The following is a 23,543-nucleotide window of genomic DNA, read 5'->3' as shown; positions in this document are numbered from 1 at the left end:
GGTAGATATAGTCGTTCCCTGAAGTAGGGTAATCCATCCAGAACCGTGTGATGTTCATTTTGGGAATTCCATTTCTGCAAGATCTCTGGGTTCATTAACGTTCAAATCGAATCTTGAAGTTCACTGAGAGTCAATGTGGTGGTGCGTCCCAGTAGTTTATCACCTGGGATGATGACAACAGGGTCCAGGGTACTGTTCGTTTTCTCTTTACCACCCATACGAGACAAGGCATCAGCCTTCCCATTCCGAACTCCCGGTCGGTATGTTATTACGTAATCGTATTCTGCGAAGAATAGAGCCTACCGCAACTGTCGTGACGATTGGGCTTTTGCTGATTTTAGGTATTGAAGGTTTCGGTGATCTGTGATTACTGTGATTGTATGTCTGGCACCTAATAGATACTGCCGCCAGGCTTTGAAGGCTGATTTTATTGCCAACAATTATTTGTCTGTAATTGCATAGTTAAGTTCTGGTGGTGAGAATTTACGTGACCAAAAGGCCACAGGGTGTAATTGGCCTGTCTCTGGATCTCTTTGAGAGAGAACTGCTCCCATAGCTACCCTGGAAGCATCAGTTTCCACTACATAGGGGAGATCAGGGCTAGGATGTTGTAAAATTGCTGCAGAGGTGAATCTTTTCTTGAGTTCTTGAAAGGCCTGTTCCGCCGCTTCAGTCCATGGGAATTTTTAGTTGTTTTTTCTCAGTAACGATGTGATTGGGTGGACTATCCGTGAGAAATCTGGAATAAATCGGCGATAAAAATTTGCAAAGCCGAGCATGCTTTGGGTTCCTTTAAATGAAGAAGGTGACAGCCAATTAAGGATGGCATCTACTTTGTGTAAATCCATCTTGACTCCCTTTGGTGAGAGAACAAAACCGAGGAACTCAACTTCGATGACATGGAAGGAGCATTTCTCGAGTTTAGCGTACAGTTAGTGCTGGCGAAGTTTTGCAAGGACTGAGTGAACATGTTCCACATGATCTCTGTCAGAGGGGGAATACACCAGGATGTCGTCAATATAGAACAGGGCACAGACATCGATTAATTCCTGTAATACATCATTCATGAAGTATTGGAACGCTGCGGGAGCGTTGCACAGCCCGAAAGGCATTACATGATATTCGTACAGGCCATACTTGGTGCGAAACGCGGTTTTCCATTCATCCCCTTTCTTAACACGTACAAGGTAGTATGCTCCTCTGAGGTCTAGTTTGGTGTAGATTCGGGCATCCTTGACTTGGTCCAATAGTTCCGGGATAAGGGGCAAAGGGTAGCAGTTTTTTGCTGTGATTTGATTAAGTGCGCGGTAATCGATGCAAGTCCTCAAATCTCCTTCCTTCTTGGGTACGAAGAATAAGGGAGAGGCTGGCAGTGATTTTGACAGGCGGATAAACCTATTATCCAGGTATTGATCCAGATAGGACTTCAAGTGGAGATTTTCGGTTTCCGTAAGCACATACATTCGACCACAAGGAACCTGTGCGCCAGGTATCAGGTCGATCTGACAGTCAAAGGGCCTATGTGGCGGTAATATGTTAGCCTGTTCCTTCTGAAAAACATCTTGATAATCCTGATATTCTTTTGGTAAGGTGTCCATTGGTTCTGCGATCTCCGATGCTATTCCTTGAACAGATTTCAGGTTTGGCTGTGGTATAGATTTCGGGTAGCAAGCGTGGGCGCATTCGTCGGAAAAGGTCAGTCTCTTTGCACGCCAGTCTATGTGGGGATTGTGAGTTACTAACCATGGCATCCCTAAGATCAACCGTAACTGAGGAGCTTTGATAAGGTCGAACGTGATTGCTTCTTGATGACCATCCTGACACAGAAGGGTTAATTCAGTTGTGCATTGGGTTACTGGTCCCGAAGCAATTTCTGTACCGTCAACAGTAGTTACCTTTTCAGTTGTTGGTTTTGTGCATAAGGGAAGACCCATTTCTGTTGCCAGATCTCGATCTATGTTATTACCAGCTGCTCCGCTGTCTATATATGCCTCTATGGCATGCATCCGTGACGGTCGTTGGTGATTGATCAAGGTTACTGGTAGGGCGAAATGTGAGGTCTGTGACTCATCCTTCTCGCTCGACAAGCGGACCTCTACGCTTGCCGGGCCTGGTAGTTTTCGGATTCCTTTCCATCATCTTCTTCCTCTGTAGCACCTACCACCTTCCTTGGAGGTTTCACTGGGCATTTTTTGAGGTAGTGACCCGATTTACCGCAGTATAGGCATAACTGTAGCTGTCTCCTCTTGTCTCTTTCACCTTTGGTTAAATGGGGTCGTACTCCTCCAATCTGCATGGGTTCTGTGGTATTTTCTGATGGACGTTGTGTACAGGAGGGTGGAGCGACCTCTGACGGGCCCATGGGATCAGAGCTCACCCTCGAGAACTTTAAGACGAGATAGCTGCACCTTGAGGAGGATGGGGTGCAGGATTCTCTTAACCCAACACCAATCAATAAGGACAAGTCAATGGTTTGGCAAAGGGAAGTCCGTTTAATGACAAGTACAAAAACAGGGAAACAAATGGAAATCTACAGTGATGCGATCGCCCGTCTCGCTTCAACTTCCAAATTCTTCATTCAGACAGCAATATTTACAGCAGATTTTCGTCATCGTTGACGTGTTACACTCATAAGTTTGTCATGTAATTCTATTGGTCGGAAAAGATAACTTAAGTATAGGTGCTATATCTGTATATGGTAACAGAGTGTGAGGATTGGATAACTCTTATCAGGGTGGGCTTCTACGCCCATCCCTCTACATCACTTGTGATAGACGTCACTAAAAGTACAACGTCTCATTGGTTCTACTAGCTATAGGTCCCTAGATTGTTTGGTCCATTGTGATTGGGTGGGCTACACCCCTAGGCATAAAGCTCCACTTTAATTAGCAGCATGCAGAATGGACACCCAGATGCGCTGTGCCCCAAGATTCACCCTGCCTCCCTTCCATCAATCAGCACTTTAGGGCTATGTGTCAATTAGTTGGCAGAGAATGGCCTCGAAACTGTAGCTTCTTATCAGGAGAAGTTATGGCATCCTCTGGGTTTGATGACATCTGACGTGGGTACCTCTTTGTGCTTGGCTGGTCACGTGTCTGTTCACCATGAATCTGCTTCATTCTCCCTCTATTTGTATATTTGATTCCTCCTTATCTCGACCTTCACTGGCTGGCTGCTATGCTCTTAAGTTTTGTTTCTTCGGAGTTGCCGCTCTCCTCCCTTCCTGGAGTTGACCTCGAATTCCCAGGCATGATCTGCTTATTACTGAGTTTCGATTCTGCTCTTTCGTCTGGCTTTGGGCTAGTATATGAATCCTGGCCTGTTTGTCCTCCACCATCCAGGGTTTAATTCTGCTTTTATAAAATGGAGTCGCACTTGTATAATGTGCTTCTTGAGGTAGATATATAGTTGGCGCTTGCCGCTCGATCCTTCTACTAAGCATTGCAAGCATTAACTTTTTTCTTAGCTTCTTGTGTTCCAAGCCTATTTACAGGCATTTAGCCAGTTGCATATTTCCTTCCTGCTTTATGGTTATGTTTCTTTATATTTCAATATTGTCTCTTCTTCTATGTCCATTACATCCTTATTCATATCATTTCATCGTTATGTGTCATTTTTGGATTGTCATTTCGTTCATCTCAACGTCTGTCCGGGCCATTGTGTCATCACCATCTGCCTTCAATTAGGGCCCTTTGGTTCTCTTCAGGGACAGTTTGTAAGTAATCTTCATTTCGCGTCAGCTGCTGGTACGGTTGTCTCATGGGTACCGTCCAGCCCATGGTTGTATGGTTATTGGCGCTTCAATAGCTATTGCTATTCAGATGGGTACTGGACAGAGCCCCAATGTGGCTCTCTGTTGGTTTATTTGCTCCTTATACGTCACATATCTTGGTGAGTATGTTCCTGGTATCTCAGAATGGGTGGCTGGAGTGCAGGCCGTATCTGGGACCTCCTCTACACTCCCCCATCTGGTCGGTTCATCGACCACTCCTGCTACCTCCTTTGGATTAGTCTTACTTGGCTCCTCTGTATCCACTTCTTCGTCTTCTGGGTTTGTGCATGATGGTGTGAACGTTTGTTTCTTTGGAGTACATATTTTTATCACTCCTCTCAGACTTCCTACTGTTTTTACATGTTTGTCTTTGTTCCAGGTCATAAGCTGACACGGTCCATTTGGGCTGAAATAGATCCATTTTCCTTCATACTTTCTTCAGTTTCTGGGGTACACAAACTTTGTTCCTTCTGGTGCAAATTCGCTGGCCTTCACAAAGTCTCTTATTTCTTCATCTGTCAGGTCTGTCTGCTTCCATCCTGGTTTGACATCGATCATGATCTTCATCCCAATGGCTTTCTTCGCAGTTTTCTGGCATTGTGTGATGATTATGTTGATAACGCAAAATCCTAGTAGTATCAATAGCAGGGCTCCCAGAAACTTGAATATGTCTGCCATCCATTGTGGGGCCCATGAGAATAGAGTTCCAAACCAGCTATCATCATCCACTTCATCAGATTCATCGATCATCTGGTTCTGTAGGTTTGTCAGCATACTTATGGCTTCTGTTAAAGTTCAATTTTCTTCATCATGCGAAGGTATAAATGTGCAACATGATTCTCTGATTTTTGCGCAAACTCCTCCATCCATCGCTGTGATCATGTCAAGTACATATCTGTTCTTGAGAGTCATCAATCGGATTGCTCTTAGTTCTTCTTTAATCGCGTTGAATCCTTTTATGGTGGTGTTGATGGTCTGTAATAATTCCCATCTGGTTATTTGCAACCATTTAGTGTTTGCTCCAACCTGGAATTTTGGCATGATGATTGTTGTGAACACTGATGAGGTGAGGCAGAACAGCCTGTGTCCATATGGGATTGCATGGAATGCTTCTTCCGACTTGGCAGAAAAGTAATTTTCTCTCTTCATTCGGGGTGTCAGGTCCACAGATCTCCTTTTCCTCAGGTGAGCATCTGCTTTTGGAAAACTGTCAATATTCAGGTCACTTTTCGGGATCACTACTACAGGAACGTGGACGTTCACTATTGTGCATATGCCTCCCCAGTTCTTCGGTAGTCTTATGTATGCCTTGGATCCACACACTCAGTAATGATCCATAATTACTGCGGTTCTGTGAGACATTCCTGGACCTTCAAAGATTTGTCCGCAGTTTTGATTCTCACCGATTTTCCTTGTGCCATTGCTCCTGAAGCATAATTTTGGACTTTCCAGTGGCACTATCTTCAAGGGTCCTCCTCTGTCTTCGACCCATGTTAGTAACTTTACCAACTTTGGCATAGAGGTTTGCACAACCTCTGTGAGTTTTCTATTGCTCCTTGGCAGGCTCATAGGACCATCCTGGCTCGGCATATCACTACTCCTCCTTCCTTCCCATCCATCTGGTGAAAGCACTGTTCCCCAAATCTGCAGTTGGCCTCTGTTCTTCCAAATTTTGGCTTCTTCTGGAGTTTTTCCTTGGACGTTCAGTCTTGGGTTCATTTCCCATTTCGTTCCTGCTCCTTTAACTTCTGGTTTTTCGTACCTGATCACATAATTCCTAGTATGAGCTCTGTTTCTTGTCTTAATGTCCTGGACATAATCATCTTCATCGGGATACGCTGTTTCAGTGGTCCATATCAGTGAGGCATCCCTCCCCATAAACTGTTCTCTGGTATTGCACATTGCTACGTGTGACAAACAGTGTGCTGTCGGGACATCTATTTCTACAGCCACGAAGATCTTGGATTTTCCCATGCTGTACGGTAGAAGTGCACAGACGAAGCAATCTCCTTCTGACTTCCTTCTCCCGACTTCTTTCATGTGTTGGTACCAAATATTGTTTCCTAGATGTGCTCTGCTGTCCAGGTAATCGTTTAGTTCATTGCTATCTTCATGTGGGCTTCTCTTGATTCTTAGTTTCTTTCTGTAGTTAGCTATAACTACATCTCTAAACGCGTCTGTGTGACTTTTCCTTGCTGGGGGTCTCTCGGGCATGCTGGTCGGTGGAGCAGGTTTCTTTATCTGCATCGATGTGATAGGTGGAGGTTTTGCAAATCTCTTCCTCTCCTCTTGCATTCTTTTCCTGCCCTCTATAAGTGCCTTTACTACATCTGTCTGTCATCAGCCCAACGTAAGGCTGCATTGTGGGCTTGGTACTTATTCCCTGTGTTGGGACTGGTGTGCTTGTCGATACAATCTCTGCGGGTTTATTTTTCAGTTCCTCATGTAGTTTCTTCGCTCTAGCTGTGAACGGGAATAAATGATCTATCAACATTTGCGTCCTTGCAGTGAATTCTCTCATAGCCGCTTCTGTCTTCTTAAGGGCTTTTGTTAAGTCTTCTTTTGTTTGCCTTTCTCTTGATTCTTTTTGGTCTCTCTCATTATTTTCTGGGACTGATTGTTCAGTAGGCAGTCTCATGCTCTCTATCGCCTTCGCTTGAGGTTCTGTGGCCTTTGCCACATGCCCTAGTTCGTGTACATTCAGTGTGTGGGTGCGCGTAGTGGTCAGTGCTACGTTTTCATTCCTTCTGTGCTGACCCCGTCTCCAGCTTTTCTCTTCATTCATTGCCTCATGTGTGTATGTATCAGTGCTAATTACATTCATTTTTAGTTCATTTACCTTACCATCAGATTTTCTCGGGACTGGAATAACTATATAGGGTCAGGGTACTTTTGTGGGACCTATGTGTACATTATCCGGTGGGTGCACTGAGATTGGAACGCTTCGTACACCAATAAAGAATGCAGTTCTGATTGTTAATGACAGAAAGACAATGAGAATCACTATGCATATACACATAATCGTGCGGTACGAAATGGGGCAGCATTTCTTTCCAGAGAAGCAGGGGCGCCGCTCTGCTTGTGGGAGGACCAGGTTACTGTTCTGGGCCCCCATCTTAATCATAACAAATGTCAATGTTGTATTCTTTTCACTTACTCCATCATTGTTTCTCAGAAAGTTTGTATTATAAAGTGTCTGGTGCTTCGCAAGTGTCCCCCCTCTTGCGGGTGATGATTGTCTCTGGATACGGGATACAGTTCCCTTGCTAGACTATGGAAAATAGATTACACTAACACCTTTGGTAAGTCACCTTCATTGTGTATATTCAAAATAGGTGAGTTCCCAGTCCACCCCCCGAATCTGTTTCAGTCCAGAGGACATGCTGGAACCTGTTCAATGTGAAAAAATGGAAAAATGACAATTTATCAAAATCCAAAAAATAAAAAGGTGAATTTCTTGTCTCTGCTCGCTCGATCTGTCCCTCAGCGGAAAGATGAAGTATTTTGTCTCTGTCTCTTCGATCTGTCCCTCGGCGGAAAGATGAAGTATTTTGCCTCTGTCTCTTCGATCTGTCCCTCGGCGGAAAGATGAAGTATTTTGCCTCTGTCTTTTCGATCTGTCCCTCGGTGGAAAGCTTCACTGGAATCTCCTCATATAATCTCTCTGAAAATTGGATAGCTCCACTTGCAGCATTATTCCATGGAGGAGCGTTCCCATATGAGCAACATTAGCTGGATCTCTGATGAAGGTGCTGACGTCAACCTCGATAGGTCTCCCCACCATTTCTGGAAAGTCAGTGGCTAGGTGAAGCAGGACGTTGTGCGCCAGTCGGCTGTCCTCAGGTGACAGGGACATTTGTCCTGCTTTGCTGGGTTCTGGATCACAGGCCCTTCCTTTGACGTGAACAGTCCTTGCACTTTCCTGCTGCATGGATTGTGACTAAGTAATTTAGTTTAGTCCACAGCTGGCTCAAATGTTAAGAGTTTGCTGGATCTCTAATGAAAGTGAGAGTGTCTGTGGTTCTTCCGACAATAGCTGGTCACTCCACTATGATGCGAAAGAAGAGCGTATTGACGAGTTCATCTATAATTGCCTGCGGTGGAAGCATTTGTGTCCTTATCACTGTATTCTGGTAACACAACGAAGGCTTCCGTGATGACAGTAACCAGTTGCCAGATTACTTTCTTGTTGGCAGGATCTTGGATGAAGTCTGCGACACTGGTGTCTCTCCCTACAAGTGATGGATAGGAAACTAGAACTAACTGAAAGTAGGTTAACACATCCTCTGTGATGTTTCTGCTGGGGGACACCATAAATGCTGCAAAGCGACGTCTTGCTCTTTGATGATTCAGGATGCTGCATTTAGTTCCTTAGGCACAAGTCTTTGATCACAATCTATTTGAGTCTTGTTTCTCACCAACGCTTTAGTGTGATTGATTTACAAGTTCGTGTCGACAAACGTTTGTGGCTTAGATGCGCAATTTTCTTCTTCACCCTGCAACTAGGAGGCACAGAGTGTCCATTATGTCCATATCCCCTTTTTGCTCAGCGGAAATGTTCAGTTTAAGCCACAACTTGCAAACTGGTTCTTTTGTCTTGGCTTTGCTGCTCATGCGTCCTTCTTCCTCGTCATGACTCCCGTCTGCACGTGCTGAGGTTCTTCCCTGTTGTCTGTAATTTCTTCATGGTGGGGTGCAGCTTGAGGGCTTTCTCTGATATAGGGCTTAATGTCATTGAGAAAGATCCATGCTCTCCTGCCTTGCAGTTTAACAGCTGAAGGAGTGCAGTCCTCTACGATGAAATGGCCATTGAATCTTGGCTCGTCCCACCTCTTCCTCGTGTGGTTTTTTACTACCACCACATCTCCAGGAAAGACGAGTGGAACACGTAGACCTTGAGCTGGGTCTGTTGTAGCGTCCCCTGTTGCGTTTTGTGCTGTGCTGCACCCTTTTCGCGGTTGGTCTGAAATTATAGTAAGGCTGGATGTCATGTAGTTCAGGTACTCTTGTAACTCGGAAACTTGGTTCCCAGGACCTCTCGGGTGGACTGGGCATCACATCTAGCTCTGTCTCAGGAGGTAAGGGGGGTATTCATTCTTCTTCTTGGTATAAAGCACAAGTTCCCGTCGGCATAAGATGATGGTCGGAGCCTGGTTGGTTCCGAAGAGCATACAATGCCAGTGGAAGGCAGTGCAACCATCCTCTCTTTAGAGTAAGCTTCAACTTGGCTATCGTTTCCTTTAACAAGCCGTTGAGCCTCTCACAAATACCATTACCATCCGGGTGATACACCGACAGGAACTTGTGCTTTATACCAAGGAGCAAGCTGATTTGCTCAAAGACTGAGTTAACAAAATGACCCCCGTTGTCTGATCTCATCACCTCACACACCCCCCATCTAGGGAACACTTCCCTCACCAAGAATTTGGCTGCACAGGTAGACTCTGGGTGTGTACATGGACCTGCTTCTATCCATCTAGAGAATGGACACACCACTACAATTAAATACATGTACCCGTTACACACTTGAACCATGTCGATGTAGTCGATATGTAAGTGCTGAATAGGCCCATTTGGCCGGGGGAGGACTCCTCTCACTACTTTTAATGTGTGCCCAGCAGTGAATTGCTGGCATATTATGCAGTTCACCATAAAGAATGCAACATGCTCAGCTAAATTCGGTATAAACCAGTCTTCTGCGAGCGTGGCTGCTAGATTCTCTTTTGACATGTGTATAGGGTAATGCAATTGCTCCAATGCTATTTTAGTAGGGCTACAGGTATTACTGGTTTACCAGTGCTGTCTGGCCACCACAATCCGTCGGATAGGTTTAAGGAACACCCTCGACGTTTCCACAGGTTCTTTTCATCCTGAGGTGCCTCCCCTTGAAGCTACATTAGTTGTGTCTGTCCCATATTGCTATAGGCTTCTGCTGACGCTCGTGCTATCATCATCCGTTCATGGGTGCACGCCACTTCTACATCCATTCGGATGCCATACACTTGACTTCCGTGTCTGCTGCATGGTTTCCGCGTGACACGAAATCTGTCCCTTTGTTGTGGGCGGCGCATTTCACGACCGCTATGCCCACGGGGAGCTATAGTGCCTTAAGGCTGCATGTTGCACTGGCGTGCCGTCCGCTTAGAGGTAGCCCCTCCTTTTCCAGCGTGCTAGGCCTGCGTGCACTTAGACGTCACATAGGCGGAGTCACTGTACACCGTAACTTCCTGGTCTGCGTGATTCTCAATGTCGAGTATCAACGCCAATAATTCAGCAGCCTGTGCTGAATAATGAGATGGTATTCGTGCACTGACGAGTACTTGAAATTCTCAGTTTGCTATGTGTTTCATTACAGCAACACCTGTATATCTTTGTCCGTCTTCTTGGTCGATTCTCAAAGAACCGTCAATAAAAACGATCTCACCTCCCGCCAGGGCATTTTTTTTCACCCTGGGGATTTCATCATAGAATTCTTCATAGTTTGCACAGTCATGTATCGGCTCTGTTTCAGTGACTGGCTCATCTATGAACATAGCTGGGTTTACTGTTTTACATCGAACTATTTTGATCGATGGATTAGATATGATCACTTCATAGGCAGAAGCTCTTTGAGATGTCAACGTACCATTTGGTTTCTCTAAGATGGCAAATAATGAGTGCTTGACGTATAACGTCATGGAACATCCCATTACAATGGTTGTCGCCTTCTCTATGGCGAACGCTGTGGCAGCTAAGCTTTGTTTGCATGGGAATTGGCCTCTCATGACTGGGTCCCGGCTCCCACTGTAATACGCCAGGGGCTTGTATCCCAACGAGGTTCTTTGAGCGAGTACTGCCGCTGCCATCTGTGTGTGAGAATAGGTAGAATTCCTCTGCATAATTAGGAATCCCGAGAACTGGAGCTGTGCAAATCGCTCTCTTGAGTTCTGTAAACCCCTTTTCCATTGCCTCGGTCCATTCAATCTTTTCCTTTGTCACCTGGACCTTCTTTAAAGCCTGGAGCAAGGGCTTGGTATATGAGCTGTAATCGAAGACCCATGCTCTAACATAATTGCACAGGCCTAAAAAGCTCTGCATTTGCTTTATCGTGAGTGGCTTTGCCGTGTTCATTATAGCTTCAGCCCTTTCTGGGGTCACCTTTTTTCCCTCATGCGAGATGAGTTGGCCTATGTACAGCATTTCCTGTTGACAATACTGTAGCTTTTCCTTGTCAACCTTATATCCTTTCTCAGCCATTATAGTCAGTTGCTTAACAGAATTGTGCCTGTATTTCTCTTCAGTGGTGCTGCAGATTAGGATGTCATCTACATATTGCAAGACAACACTATCTAATGCAATATTGCTTAGGTCCATCTGTCAGACTCTGTTAAATATGGACAGGGACTCCCAGTACCCCTGTGGCAACCTCATGCTTTTCAGGCACATTTGTCTGAATGTAAATGACGTCAGATCTTGAGAGTCACGGTGCAATGGGATTGAGAAAAAGGCATTTTTCAAGTCAATCACCGTGAAATATTTTGTCTCAATGGGTATGTTACATAGGATTGTAGATGAATTAGGGACTAGAGGGAACTCGGCTTCAACAATATTGTTTAATGCTCTTAAATCTTGGTTTAAACGCCAAGACCCTCCTTTTGATTTCTTGGCAGGATAGATCACCGTATTACAGGGTGACTCTGACGTCACTAGGATGCCCTGATCCATCATGGCAGAAATTGTCTTTGCGATCCCTTCATCCGCCTTTCTGGACATGGGATATTGTCGCACTCTTGGTAAAATTGCTCCTGGTTTTAGTTTAATTTTCACTTCTCTCACCCCTTTCAAGAGGCCTACATCATAGGGTCCTGTAGTCCATACTGAGACAGGCACCTGGGCCATATCGTCATCAAAGTTTTCCAGACGTATCAGTGCCAACATCATTCTCTGAGACACTTCTCTTTTGATCATTTTTACCCAAAATATGAGACTTCTTCAATGGCAATTATCGCGCACCAATGTCTGCCTTCATCATCGTAGCCTTCAACCAATGCTACTTTCCCTCGTACTGCTGCAGCATGTATCATCAAGGGAAATACTTGTGTCAGAGCCTTCAGTCTTCTTCTCCTGGCGCAGAGTCAGCACAAACGCCTCCCTTCCCGTTAGGTCTTGGGGCCTGGAGATTACACCATCGCAGGCTTCCGCGACCCTTCGGGGAAAGAGGGTTAGGGTCCGTAGAGTGGATAGGTTGAGGGTTGTAGGATCACCAGGAAGAGGAAGGAGTTGTGGATAGGAATGGGGAAATTAGGGTAACATGCTCCTTGGCTCCTGCTTCCTTTCGATGGAGTTGTAACCTGTCACTCCAATACTCTTTACAACATCTAGTAAACACTCAATACGGGAGCCTTTGTGCTGGAGCTCCAACCAGTTTGGCCAACTGCTTCTGCAGAGCCAGTGAGTATGCCACTGTTGTTCACAAACACCTGCAAAACATTTCTCAGATTATTGCATGCAAGATTCCCACATTACTGCATGTAGAAATATGCGCCCCCCACATTGCTTCATGTGAGATGCAGTACACCTAGACGTGACTCACTAGGCTCGCTCTGTCATTAATTGCAACAAGAAACATAAACATGAACTTAGCTTCGTTCTCAGGTGATCTGCGATGACTGCCGTCTTTTCTGTCCACGCACCGTTCCGCGGAGTCGTCTTCCACTAGAAACAAACGAGGAATGTCAGAACGGATGCGTGCGCTAGTTCTACCCTTAAAGGGTTAATTGTTCTGAGATCGGGCGGCCCGTGTCTTTCGTTCCCCACACGGGTCCTAAGGAGTCTGGACCATGCAATGCCCCCCAAGATGCGTGCGGTAGTTATGCAAGCACTACCCATGCAGGATTAATAGTTTGTGCCCCAAGAGTTAGTTTCGTTTTGCACGCTACTTGGTTTTCGTGGTTTTCATGTTAGTGTAGGAAAATCCCTTCCATGCAATTAGCCGATGCGCGTAGAGAACATGCGCTACTTATCTCAAATGTGACGCGGGGCCTGGGGTATGCTTTCAGGCGGGCTGGTGCCCCGCTGATGCTTGCCGACCGGAGCTCTGCAGATACACGTCAGCTCAGGTTGCCGGTCAGGATTGCGAGCGGCGCTCGTGGGCACGGCTCGCGCATGCGCCCTCGCGTGGGCGCGGTTCCCATGTGTCCTGCCGCCGGGGTTGCTGGGAAACGTAGTTTCTTGGCTATTCTCCACCCCTGGCCTCGCGACCTGCTAAAGGGGTGGAGAACACGTCTTGAGAAGCCAGTCGGGCGCCGAAGAGTCCCCCTTCTCCTTCCAAAACCCAACATAGGGGCCCTTTTCCCTGCCACCACCCCAACACTTGCCAGGGTCCTGACAACTTGTCCCACCTCTTCATGCATGGGTATTCTTGGTCTGAATAGAAACTCATCAGGGGTTTCATAGTTCTACCTGGAGGCCTGGCAATCCTGCCATAAGCACACGCATGCCATATGCGAAAACTTCTGGCTCTAATGGTATAGCTTTCATGGCTATGTGTCGTGAGTATGCCCTGATCATATCGCCCACGTTTGAATAATGCATTCCTGGAGTGGAACATACTATGCCCTCCTCCGTGAAAGAGATCGTCATGTTCAATTTCGTCATTAAGTCTCGGCCCAAAATGTTTACTGGGGTCTGACATGAAGATAATAAAGGTACATTCATCTTGCACTCTCCTACGGAGACTGGGAGTGCGTCTGTAAAGGGAACTCAACTGTGAGCTCCTGTAAAACGCTGAGTATCTATGGCCTCGCCGGACAAGGAAAACTTGCCTTCTCGTATGCACGAGCGTTTTGCATCAGTGTCAACTAAGAAGGAATATTTCTTAGCCCCTATGACGACATTCACCCTTGGTTCTTTGTTAGGGTCTGGTGTCACTGATAGGATAGAGCACATCAGGGTTCCCAGTGAGCTGTCCTAGTTAATGTATAAGTTCGGTCCACTGTACACTTGTGGATTCTCTCCATTCCTGGGTTGCCTCCCCTTCCGGAGTTTGTGCCCTGAGAAGTTTGCGGTGTTGCCTGTTGGAATTGCCCTTGCGGCAAGTTCCCCATGTTCAGGGGTTGAACCCCTTGTTGCGCACCTGCTGCTGCACTGTGTGATTTTGTGCACTGACCTGTTGTGGGATTGCAGGCAGAATCACTGTGCCTGTTCCCTTTCCTTGGCCATTTTGCCACGCGCCTTGGCTTCTGCACGAGCGCGCCAGATGCCCTGTCATTCCACACAGCCAACACACTGGCTGTGGTCGGGCTAGATGTTCATTTAACATATCTGGACTGCCCATATGTACGTTTTGAAAGCCTCCTTGATTACTTTGGAAACCTCCCTGATTACTCTGCCATCCTCTTCCTCTAAATCCCCTTCCCCTCGGGTACAATCCTACGTTACCCTGGTTGTTCTGCTGTGGGATAGCCACCTGTTGTACGTTCTGTTCAGCTGGGCTAGTCAGCATGGCTCCTTCAAGAGCATACTTTGATAACTTCTTCTGCACCAGCTTTGCTTCGTTACCCTTTCGAGTTGCCTCCTTTTTCCGATTCTTTTCTTGCAACAATCTACAGTAATGTGCAATAGTCAACTATATTTCGGCCCAAGGTTTAGCCTCAACTCCTACCAATTTCTTAAGCTGTTTTTGTACAGGTTCTGGTAACCCCTGGCACAATATGTGATAGAATACAGGTATAGATTTCGTCCAAGATTAATGTGTTTCGAGCACCCACGCGTCTTGGAAATTCTGGATATAAATCAATGGATCTTCTGACTCTCTTCATTTTTCGAGTCATTATAGCTCCCATATCGGAAGTGTCTGTGTAAAGTACTCGTAGCGCTTTCCATACTGCTGCTGTGCAATTATTAAATGGCACTCCATCTTGTGTAGTGCTAATAATGGTCACACCAGGGTACCCTGCCCGTTTCCACACATTGTCTGCTCTCTCACCGAGAATGTCGATCAGGAGACCTTTAATGTCCCCTATAGCTAACGTGACACCCCCTGTCATTTTTTGAACTCGTGTATCCACTTCCCGGCTCCCGATGTCAGCATTGGAAGCTTGTTTTTCAGGTTTTCCCGATCCATGTGTGGCCATGGAATATATTGCGGTCTTGCTCCCCCCTTTTTTAACAGCGGAAAATGGAATGCGCAGCCTTCTTTTTCTTTCCCCGCAGCTCTTCTGTCTATCGCTGGGGTAACATTCCTGCATCGCCGTCTGCTTGGCAATGTCCTCAATTTGTCTACATAGGCGGGTACTGACATCCCCCTCTGACCATGGGGTGTTCCTTCATGCTGGTCAGACTGCGTGGCAGACTCTGATGCCCTTGATGCAGACTCGCTAGCACCTGACCATCGCACCCCTTTGTCCATTGGGAGCTGTTTATCGAGCTGTCTTCCTTCATTTGTCTCTCACTCCGTCTCCTCTCCGGAGTCGGACATTGATTGCTCCCAATTCACGCAACTCTTAGCGTCATCGTCGCTCTTACTAATGTCTAGCCTATCCAGGGACAGTCTCCTTCTCCCACTACTCCGGGTGACGTCCTCAGTGTCATATAGCTGAGTGCTTTCCAAGCCCTCGTCTTCCCCTTGGGATATTGGTTCTAGCCCCATTTCAATATACCCCGTGGCTGCCTTAAGCTCTCTCAATGGGTAGTGTCTCTCTGACTTACTTCCCTCAGTTTCTGTTTCAGGCGGGGCAAGTGGCGCGGTAGGTGTCTCACCCCCCTCCGTGCATACGTTTAATATCCAGTCAGCAGGTGGCTCTTCATCCTTCGACTGTTCGAACATTTTCCAAAGTTCCAGAACAGCGAGGCGCTTGTCTAGTTTTTTGCCTGTATATGTGGCATGCAAGTAAGTCGTCATGTGTTGTAAGACGGCTTTTGATAAGGACCCATTCTGTGGCCACGGCATAAACATCTTGTGGGCGGTACCCTTAACCCACTGAGTACTGTATTTCCTAAGCTTGGGTGCATGTTTACGCAGTTGTTTACATAAGTGTGCTAGTGGAGTAATATCTTCCATGCTTAAACCTGTTTCTAACAATACTTCCATGTAGCTTCACCACTCATGATAATATGAGCGAGCATCAATACCGCAAGCTCCAATCTAATCTTTTCCCGCCAAAATTTTATATCACAAATGTATTCAAGAACATCAATTCATGTGCGATTCCCTCTCAGCTATAGAATCGCGTAAAATCGCTTGGTCAATTTCAACCAATCAAGGAGACAAATTTCCTTACGTGTGACACATCAATATAACATATATGACAAACATTAAACAGACTAGACAGACACCAGCTGGACACGGATATCTCTGCCTTCTAATCAATACCCTGACATGGAGTTTAAACAAACTCCTTTTATGACGTCTTTAATCGTCGTAGTAGCCTAGTATTTCCCTATTATGTGGCACTATGAGTTCACGTTCTTCTGACCGCTACATTAAAGCGCAGGAACAAGGCGTATCCTCTCTCTTCTCGGGTGTCTACCCCGGTATCCTCTCTCTTTATCTCAGGTGTCCGCCCCGGTATCCTCTCTCTTTTATCTCAGGTGTCCACCCCGGTATTCACTATTTATTCAGTTATTCTCGAGTCATTATCCCCTTACATATATACAATCTTCTCTACTTCTGACTATTTTGTTTTTCTCCACCTCCCTCCGTTACCTTTTCCCTTACTTGTTCTATTGCCTAAAGACATTTGCCAAAGCATCAATTTTTTGTTTCACTCACCGCTCGCATCGTTCCTCTCTGGACCCTCGGGATCACCACCTCCATTACCGCCTTTTTTAGTCTTTCGTCTGATCCACTGCCCATAGGAATGGAAGGGTGTATGTTTGTAAAACGGGTTCCTTCAAACCCACTGCAGTTTTTTGGACAGGTTTAAGCTATCATTGTCCACGGGAAGCTTCACAGTCTACTCGGCCAAAATGGCGAAGGACTTGTGATATTGCTGAAGACCTAGAGTTACTTAGTGTCGACGGTCAATAGGTGTTTTATCAATAATCAAAATTCAGTAGTCGTTGTTCAAAACCATCCTCTCTGCTACCAAGTGTACAGGAGGGCGGAGCGACCACTGACAGGCCCATTGGATCAGAGCTCACCCTCGAGTACTTTAAGACGAGACAGCTGCACCTTGAGGACTATGGGGTGCATGATTCTCTTACTCCAACACCAATCAATAAGGACAATAAGACAATGGTTTCGCAAAGGGAAGTCTGTTTAATGACAAGTACAAAAAATGGAGGAACAAATGGAAATCATCAGTGATGCGATCTCCCGTCTCGCTTCAACTTCCAAATTATTAATTCAGACAGCAATATTTATAGCAGAATTTCGTCATCGTTGAAATGTTACACTCATATGTTTGTCATGCAAGTCTATATTAAGTATATGTGCTATATCTGTATATTGGAACAGAGTGTGAAGATTGGATAACTCTTATTGGGTGGGCGTCTACGCCCATCCCTCTACATCACTCGTGATAGACGTCACTAAAAGTACGATGTCTCATTGGTTCTACTAGCTATAGGTCCCTAGATTGTTTGGTCCATTGTGATTGGGTGGGTTACACCCCTAGGCATAAACCTCCACTTTAATTAGCAGCATGCAAAATGGACACCCAGATGGAGGGTGCCCCAAGATTCACCCTGCCTCCCTTCCATCAATCAGCACTGTAGGGCTATGTGTCAATTAGTTGGCAGAGGATGGCCTCTAAACTGAAGCTTCTTATCAGGAGAAGTTATGGCATCTTCTGAGTTTGGATGACATCAGACGTGGGTATCTCTTTGTGCTTGGCTGGTCACATGTCTGTTCACCGTGAATCTGCTTCATTCTCCCTCTATTTGTATATTTGATTCTTCCTTAAGTCTTGCCACTTGGCTGGGCCTCCTTATCTCGACCTTCACTGGCTGGCTGCTATGCTCTTAAGTTTCGTTTCTTCATAGTTGCCGCTCTCCTCCCTTCCTGGAGTTGACCTCGAATTCCCAGGCATGAGCTGCTTATTACTGAGTTTCGATTCTGCTCTTTTGTCTGGCTTTGGGATAGTATATGAATCCTGGCCTCTTTGTCCTCCACCATCCAGGGCTTAATTCTGCTTTTATAAAATGTAGTCGCACTTGTATAATGTGCTTCTTGAGGTAGATATATAGTTGGCGCTTGCTGCTCTATCCTTCTACTAAGCATTGTAAGCAGGACTGTTTCTTTAGCTTCTTGCGTTCCAAGCCTATTTACAGGCATTTAGCCAGTTGCATATTTCCTTCCTGCTTTATGGTTACGTTTCTTTATATTTCAATATCGTCTCTTCTTCTATGTCCATTACATCCTTATTCATATCATTTCATCGTTATGTGTCATCTTTGGATAGTCATTTCGTTCATCTGAACGTCTGTCCGGGCCATTGTGTTGTCACCATTTGCCTTCAATTAGGGCCCTTTGGGTCTCTTCAAGGACAGTTTGTAAGTAATCTTCATTTCGCGTCAGCTGCTGGTACGGTTGTCTCAATGGGTACCGTGCAGCCCATGGTTGTATGGTTATTGGCGCTTCAATAGGTATTGCTCTTCTGGTAGGTACTGGACAGAGCCCCACTGTGGCTCTCTGTTGGTTTATTTGCTCCTTATACGTCACATATCTTGGCGAGTATGCTCCTGGTATCTCAAAATGGGGGGCTGGAATGCAGGCCGTATCTGGGAACTCCTCTACACTTGAACATTATCTTTTGAACATACGTACATGGCATGATTTTCGAGTCTATTTCAGTCTGTTCTTCGATCCTGTAATCTGTGGTCCAACTGAACTACCAGGTTGATAAACTCTGCACAGTCTTTAGATGGGTCTACCACTTGAGCAAGGACATCCTTCAGGTCTCCTCGTAGGCCCCGATGAAACAATGTGGTTCTTTTATCTTCTGGCCACCCTGCTTCTACAACCAGCCTATTAAAGGTCACAATATAAGTCAGCAAATCTTGATTCCCTTGGCGGAGGGACAGGAGTTCGTTATCAAGAGCTTGTCCTTGCAAGTGTCGAGCAAATAACTTTTCCATCTCCTGTTGAAAACCCCTGAAGTTCTGCAGTAATGGGTCATCCCGGCCCACTAAAGGAACCGAAAAGAAGGATAGGACAACTATGGCACACCCTAGTAAGGAAAAATATTTGTAAATGGTAAGAGTCAACTTGGATACTGGGTGTTTGGAAAATTTGCTAATCAAGTATGAGATGCAGAGGAGAGCGGGGTAACCTTGACACCTTGGTTGCACAATACAATGAAAAGAATATAAGTTCCCAAGCCGGGAACTTACGTCCCCTGCACACTATCTAATATCTGGAATACCAGACCAACAATTAAATATATCTAACAAGTAATGTTTCTTAATAAATTCAAGAAGATCTGTAAATGGTAATACATAGAAAAGGTAATTTGTTCAAAAAAATGACTTTGAATCAGATAAGGTTACAAGAACCATTCTTCATTGTTTATTCTTGATGTTGAAGCTGTGGAAGGCCCAACGCGTTTCGAGTGCTACAACACTCTTCATCAGGGGCAATAACAAAGGTTTCTAGGAAAAAATATATATAATATGTACATTAGGAATTTTATTTACACCAACAACGTTTGTTCAACAACATTTCTAAATAACCCATTTTAGATCAGGATATGTATCACAATAACCCGTGACATACAAGGATTACATATGTGGCAGAATGTTTGACATTTTAAATGTACAGAGTATACACTAACCCACAAGAGGATAACCTGTCCCTCATTAATATGTATAGAAACTGATGGTAAATTCACTAGGTTAATAGTATCTTCTCTGCTGTGATCGAATGAGGAAATATATAGAAAACATATATAGAATAACTACTGATAGTGAATTCATTGAAGTTCTAATATGACAAGGTAAGAAACTGTGCAACTATTTAAAGAGTCTGACCTTGTGTTTTTATTATGAAGGAGGTTCTTCAAGAGAACGGGGGTGGTCTGGGACGGGAATCCCAGGCCTTCATCTAAGCAAGACAGCGGGTCTTTGATGGTAAGTCCTTATCTGTAGAAATAGAATAGACATCAAAGACGTCTATTTAGACCGTTGTGAGTGACATAGTGAGGATAGAATGAGTTAAGGCAGTAATGAGTCACTTACAGCGGTATCGCGGTTGACCAGTATCAAGGTAGCTGAGGGGAAGTGGTAGTCAACAACCGCAAGTGGTCTGGAGGTAACTCAGGACTGGAGCGCTGAGAAAAAGTAGACTGAAAAACGAAGGTAGAGTCTCGGTAATGGACAAAGGAAGTGAACAGGGTGTTCGAAAGCTTTGTTCTGAAAAAGAATCCTGGGTCGAGCCAGTATTGGAAGCCTAACATTCTTACCTAGTGTATGTCAGTGTGGCACACATGGAGACCAGCTGCCGAAGGGTTGCTCGACTCCATGTCAAGTGCCGCCACTGTTTATAAAGTAATTAGTAGTGTGACGTAATCACGCGCTTGCGTGTGGTACGTCATACTGTGCGCTGAGCTCCAGGCTCAGATGGATGAAAATTAGACAAGATGGAATCTAATTAGCCTCCTATGGAAAGATGCTCGACAGGAGCAGGTAGGGCTATAAGAGCTTTATCAGTCGAGTGAAAAAAGAAAAACGGACCGCGGTGTGTTTACAATGTGACGTCATCACGCAAACGCGTGCATGACGCCACATGTAAACAAACCTAGTGTCGGGGTGAAGGAAATATAACAATATGACCTCTAGGGGAATGGCAATGTCCAATATGTGCATGAGCCTTGATGGTTGGAACTAATATCATTCATGTGAAGGTAAGAGATCATGGTGACTAAGCTTATAAAAATCATGTGGAACAACATCCACGCATTTAAAGTGTCATGAATAGTGTAGAACTAGAAAAGTGAGATGTTATAGGCACGACCTGGAGGCTGAAGGACCATAGGAGGGCCAAGGAACTTATTATGGCCATTACGACTGCCTGACTGGAAACAATTGATGGATGTTGATTATACATCGACCTATGTATACTATAGGGGTCAGAAGACAAAATAAAATGGCGGACTGTGATTTATTCTGATTATAGTCCTGCATGTGAGATCTGAGTTTTAGGGTCCAAAGTGGTTGAAAAGCTTATCAATAGTTGTAATAGAAAACATAGTTGATATTAATGGTTAGGTACATTCTTGTTATGCAACCAACCAATGCCATACTGCCCAAATGTCTGGTTCACAGTCTAGTGAAGGGAGTATCAATTGTACTGATTGTACATTTCCTAGATAGAGTCAACGGAATGACTGGATATGTATAAACTTTGAAAACATTTTTACATTTCTATCCAACTGTCCAAGTTAATTGGTTCACAGTCTTATAATGTGGTTATGATAATTCTGACCAACAATCCTATCAAGTGTTTTTAAAGAGACATTAATGAAGATGAGCGAAAAGAGAAAATGTAACGTAGGTATTCTTTAAATGAATGGACCTAAATAGTAGTCTTCATTTAGACCGAGTGGGGTCATTGCATCTAGTCTATGAATCCAGTACAATTCTTTTTGTGCCAAAAGTTTGGGTAGGTCACCTCCTCGTTGGAGGGGGTGTAATACTTCCAGTATTGCAAATCTCATTTGCGAGATGTTATGCTTATTGTCTCTAAAGTGCCGGAATACAGGTGACTTCACATTTTTTGTTCGAATCTGGGACTTATGTTCAGTCCATCTTTCTTTGGCTTTTCTACTGGTTTTCCCCACATAATATTTCCCACAAGGGCATCTAATGGTGTAGATGACATTTTTGGAGTCACAGGTTGCAAAGTTTTTTAGGAAAATCTTTTTACCATTGTTCATGTCTGATGTGATTGCCTTTGATGATGTTCGAGCAGTGCTGACAATTTAGGCACGGAAAAGTGCCATTTCTTGACTTCGTCAATGTCCTTTGAGTAGATATTTTAGGTCTTTCAACTTTGATTAGCATGTCTCTGAAATTCCGTCCTCTTTTGTATGCTAGCATTGGGGGGGCTGGAAAGAGACGGTTGAGATTAGGATCCGATTTTATAAGATCCCAGTTCTTAGTGATAATTTTTTTGACTTGAAAGCTCTGGGCAGAGTACTTCAATGTGTAGATGAGGTTTGACTGAGTTTGTTTCGGTTGTTTGTTAAGTAATAAGTCACGGGGGTGTGCTTCTGTCCTGGAAATAGCTTGAGCCACTACTAAAATCCAGAAATACTTATCCAACGACTTGAACGACACATTAGGAGAGAGATCTCACAGAAACTTCATGCTACTACTTTAACGCAGTACTATAAGGCCAAGAGAATCCCGAGAGGACTTAGAGTATACCTTCGTCCAACACTTTGTAAGGACAACAAGGAGTTTGTAAAACGTTGGGAACACATCCTAAACAAATGTTCCCTTGATCTGATATTACTTACCATAGAGGAACTCGCAAAATCGCTCCATATCATCAACCAAGAGATTGTAGAAGTCTCTACGCAACTCTTGAAACTCAAAACTGCATCTGAACTTCAAACAATCTTGGAAGACACCAATAATAAGCTCGGGACATTGAGCAACGAAAGATTCGGAAATTCCGGAGAGACACATTAGACTATGCCAGAGAAATAGTATACACTTGGCAAGAATACTATAGTAACCACAAACCAAGACCTGGTCCATCTGGAGTTCCTAAGAAACCATCTCCTGACAATAATACTGACAGCAGTGACATTACAAGTGGGGAACAAGAAGAACAACCCAGTACAAGTACAGCAACTCCAACCAACACCCTCATAGGAACGGGCAGTACTATTCCAATCCCAAGGATAATAGATACATCCATTCCAATAATCCCGGCGCAGCCTTTTTTAGGAGACGCCCGACCAGAAGAGGGCAAAAGAAAACCACGCCAAAAAAACAAATAGACTCACCCCTGATCATTAATATCTCTTCTAGACAGCTATCTAAAACCCAGACTGATACGCTTAGTCTTGGGATATCATTTATCCCCACGAACTCAACTAACCTGTTTGAAGAAGAAGTTAATCTTTTCAAGTTGTTACGCAGAATGGAACTAAAAATCTTTTTTGATAATCTGGGAGAAATAACCCCAGCCAAAAAACATGATTTTCTAGAGATGAAGAACCAGAGTAATTTCCATCCGCAAATTAATAATCCACTCCTTAATCTCTTCAAAACCAAAACCACTCGTGATCTGAGAAGAATCAAATATGAGACCTCTACTCAACAGAATATTCGGCGTCATCAACTCAAACTGATTAAAGAGCTTGCCGACGACACTTCTATCACAATTAAACAAGCCGACAAAGGGGGAGCCCTTGTCCTCATGGATACAAATCTATACAATACGGGCTGTCTTAAACTACTGGACGATAGACAGACTTACTTATTGTTAGACAACGACCCCACAAATGACATCAGCACCATCATCAAACAGACAATTGAAAAGGCTAGCACGATGGATTGGATTTCAGACAAAACGGAAGAATTTTTAATTAAAACTAACCCAATTATCCCAGTTTTCTATGGGTTACCTAAAATTCATAAAGATCCCAAAGACCCGCCCTTTAGACCAATTGTCGCTGGTACTGACAGTATATTTCAACCCCTGGCTGTCTACCTTGATACAGCGCTGCAACCTCTGGTACAGAAAATACCGACATACCTAAAAGATACCACACATTTTCTCCAGAGAATCAATAACTTACAGATCAGCTTTCCGGATCCTCTAATATTCTCTATGAAC

The 23,543-nt window shown here is 44.6% G+C and overlaps 1 protein-coding gene across 1 annotated transcript in view; it reads left to right on the top strand.

The window, feature by feature from the left end:
* The window catches only part of LOC138528424 (mitochondrial ornithine transporter 1-like), a 1,212,095-nt gene that overhangs the window by 179,892 nt on the left and 1,008,660 nt on the right, over positions 1–23,543 (top strand). The gene's annotated exons all lie outside the window — the stretch shown is intronic.

Source organism: Ambystoma mexicanum, chromosome 7q (assembly GCF_040938575.1).
Source record: "Ambystoma mexicanum isolate Mex_15411 chromosome 7q, UKY_AmexF1_1, whole genome shotgun sequence".
Lineage (NCBI taxonomy): Eukaryota > Metazoa > Chordata > Amphibia > Caudata > Ambystomatidae > Ambystoma > Ambystoma mexicanum.
The sequence above is the reverse complement of the archived record's forward strand: the minus strand, read 5'-3'. Positions and strand labels throughout refer to the sequence as shown.